Source organism: Pinus tabuliformis, chromosome 4_2, assembly GCF_031772625.1.
Source record: "Pinus tabuliformis cultivar Carrire ecotype Pingquan chromosome 4_2, CPIR1, whole genome shotgun sequence".
Classification (NCBI taxonomy): Eukaryota; Viridiplantae; Streptophyta; class Pinopsida; order Pinales; family Pinaceae; genus Pinus; species Pinus tabuliformis.
This window is the reverse complement of record NC_142304.1, coordinates 323980507-323984426: the sequence shown is the minus strand read 5'-3', so window position 1 is coordinate 323984426 and position 3920 is coordinate 323980507. Positions and strand designations below refer to the sequence as shown.

At 36.5% G+C, this 3920-nt stretch overlaps 1 pseudogene; it reads left to right on the top strand.

The window, feature by feature from the left end:
* Positions 1–1484: 1484 nt before the first annotated feature.
* Positions 1485–3600, top strand: LOC149169265 (uncharacterized; annotated as a pseudogene).
* The last annotated feature ends 320 nt before the right edge of the window (positions 3601–3920 follow it).

The window sequence follows — 3920 nt, the reverse complement described above, 5'->3', positions numbered from 1 at the left end:
CATCTAGAAAACTCTTGACTGCTATCTTGGAAATGATAATTGTTTAATCATAAGACTATATCTTTGTAAGAATAGAAACTACTAGCACATTGGACATTTATTTCTTGTGCAACAATGTTGGAGGTAAAGTTAGTAGTAGAAGAGCAGTTAGAACATGAGAATATTTTTGACAATCTAGATAGAGATTCCCTATCATGTGCTAACAAGCTTGAAGGCCATGACCAACTTCTTCCTCTACTTCCAAAAAATATTTTCCTTTTTCTCCCCCCCTAGTTTTCTAGTTTGAGTTTGTTTTAAAAGTTGGAAAAGGAAATTGGTTGTAAGAAGAGTATTCTCTCCAGGCTGCTTCATTAGACTTCTCATTGAAGTTATGGATGTGATATCAGTTTGTGGTAGGCTACAACCTTTTGAAAAATGTCTTTATTCTTAATGAGCCTACATTTCTTAATCTAAATAGCTTTGAAGTATTCAAACTCCTATTTTTTTTTAAGATCCCAAAAAAAGAGTTTGGTGCATTTTGCCTCGTCCCTCAGTACTATGGAGTTTGGCCCTAATTTGTACACCTTTGGATTTTGTAACCTTAGCATTTCTCATGACATGTCTTGATCATGGTGCTTGTTTTGCATTTCAAGATAAAATGAGTTTGCTTTTAAAACCAATCCAACTAAGGGTAGGTATTAGTATTATTATTATTATTAAATATACATTTATTGTTATTGTTAGGAGTCATATTATTCAAATTATTACATATGTTAAGAGAATTATTAGTTTTATTATTATTATTATTATTATTGTTAGAGGTATTATTATAGAAATTATTATTAATGAGGGGTTTATTATTAATTAAATTATAATTAGTAAGAGAGTTATAATTGGAGAGGATATTATTAAAGTCAGATAAATGAAGGGGAGGAAAATAATTGGGGACTTAGGAAAACAAGATTAGGATTAGAAAGTGAGGAGATATTATTATAACCAATAATATTGTTAGGGTTATTTTTAGTAAAAAATTTATTAGTGATGGAAGAATAAAAAGATTAGAATAAAAATTCCTTTCCAACATAAGGGAAAGGTTTCGAACCGCTACCAAGGGATTAATTCAAATATTGAGCAGACACTCATATCAGACGTAGTGCATGCATTTATTTGGTACCTTCCTGCATGTGGTCAATCAATCACCTAATTCAATCACCTCTATCGAATCAGTGTGGTTGATCTCACCAATATAGATCACTGAACACTAGATCTTCCATTCACTTTGCTAGAGATGACTTTCTCTGATGAGGAGGGGGATTTTAGATGGTATAAGAAGCGAGAAAAAATTGACAATCCAATGGTGGAGGAAGATAGGTTAGAGCGGAAATTGTTCGCAAAGGTATCGCTTGCAATTGTTGTCAATTAAACTATGTCATCATCCAATGAGCCCTGAAACCCTGGTGGATTTATACGTTATATAGAAAGGATCCCCAGTTAGCTATAACAGAATGCATCCTGGTGACAGAGGTGAGGGACACCATGCAGTATGGGTGGCGGTGGCTTCTGCAAAGATTTTAGGGATTTTCCAAGTTTTCGAGACCCTTTTGCCGTATTTCACTGATTTAGTGGAGGAGAATTTGGCAGACGGGTAGGAGGACAAAGCTTGGTGGAGGAATTATTTGGCCATGATCCATTTGACAATATTTTTTATTTTTATTTTTATTTATTTATTTATTTTTGTTATTTTTAATTAATTAATTTATTTTTTCCTGGCACCCATTTGGGGGCATGTTCAGCCCTCCAGGAAACAAGTTGTTTGTTTTCGACAACCTTTTTGGGTTGATGAGGGGGAATATGGGCATGGGCATGGGCATGCTGGATGATGAGCCATTCTTCCGCCCTTCCAATGAGGTTTTTATTGATCATAGGCCCTTTAATCCAGCACAGTCGTTAGGCCGACGAGGACTTGCAATTGAGGAGCTGCCTGATGACAATGAAGCTCCAGCATCTGAATCTAAACCTGCTAGCACAAAGCCCATAGTTGAACACCTAGATGAGGAGGCCGTTTCAGGCGATGTAGAGGATGAATCAAGAAATATCAGACAATGGTAGCAGTCATCTCAGACCCACCCTAATTTTACTTCACAGTCATTCAACTACCATAGATCTACTATTTCTAGGCCTGGAGGTGTCTATTATACTTCTTCATCTAAAAGGAGGGTTGGTCCAAATGGGGTGATGGAAGCGGAACATCATGAGAAAGATAGCTCTGCTGGTATTGAAAATAGTGGCATTTTTTTAGTCCAAATAAAATGTTAGTGATTCAATATAGCACAATAATATTATATTCAAGTTTAGAAAAGCATCATTTATTCCTACTTCAGTTTGTCTCTATCCATGTCCTACAACCATATTTATAGAAAATCAAATATACAAAAGATGCATAGGCATCTATCTTATATTTTATAGAACCAAGTGGTGACAATCCTCACTTCAGGCCCACATCAAAACCTGGCAAGCTATAAGTAGTATTAATATGCATAAGTTGCTAATTTTCAACCTGTGCATGCCAACTGAGCATAGCGGGAACCTCTAGAATGAAATCTCCTTGACAGGACGCCAAGGATAAATAAGTAGAGGCCAAAATTTTTATTCGCCTCATCCATGAAGTAGGGTAGTGGAAAACAATGTGCTTCACTAGGGTAGAAACCTTTGAAGTTTGAACCAATGATCTGTAAGCCTATGAAACTGCAGGATGATTCACGAGGGTCGTGTCAATTGGATAGCTACCTAGTACTGAGAGGAATGTTGAAAACTCTTGTAGGAGACTTTATGCATTTTGTGCTCATATATCAGCGATAGGGGCTTCAAAGTCAACATATAATAGATAGTCAAAGTATTTTGCAGACCCATTGTTCCTATCATCAACCACCCTTAATGGCCACTTTCTGTAGGGTCTATCTTCAATCTTGATTAAATTGATATTTCTAAAATCAAATACAACAGCTGCCTTGAAAATTGCCTGAGGTATGTCCTCAACAGTGAATACAATGGTCGTCTCGAAAGGTTTTTCAGTTCGTGGAATTATTGGATCCCTGGCTAACATCAAGAAGCGAGTAACATTGTAAAAATCATCCTAGATCCCATTTAAAAGAATATCAAGGCCATAAATCTCTGCAGCTCGAGCACTTGCAACAACTCTTGTATCTTTGTAATTATGGGTGGCTATAAACTTAGCAACACTTGTTGTGTCATCCACATTTTCTAGTGTAACACCCAACTCGGTTAAAGACTTCTCGCATTGAGCAAGAGCCCAGGAATGACTCACAACAAGAGAATAGTGGAGTTTCTCAGGCAATTAGTGACAAGATGCATGTTGTCTATAAGAAACAGAATGTAGATGGCAGGGAGAATACTATAGAGACTCTTAACAACTTGAATGAAGAGGAAGTTGGCAAATTCAATGAAACTTTGGAAACACATGCACCAAGTTCTCTCCCTAGATCAAGAAGTGGATCAAGGATGCTGGAAGGCAACGGTAGTGGATCATCTAACTGACCTCAATTTGGCTTGCCCTCTTATGAAGGACATTCATATGCATGGATTGGAGTTAGGCAATATTAAGATCTTTTGTTGTTTAAAAGGTTAATTGAATGTGTTTGTCAAGTCCTTTAGAGAATGGACACTAAGTTGGTGATGAGATAGAGAAACCAAAGAAACACCTAAGAAGAATATGAGATTTCGCTTGTTCGTGTTCATGGTGCTGCTGTAGAAGATGATTATGATAAATGGTTTATGTATTAAATGCTATGTTGGTTTAGGTTACAAGATATGTATGATATCCCTTTTCTGATACCCTGGGGTTGCCTCTAGTGCTTGAGAAAGGCCAGATCATGTCATTGTTGCTTGGGAGTTATGGTGGACTTCATTTCTATTAAATTAAA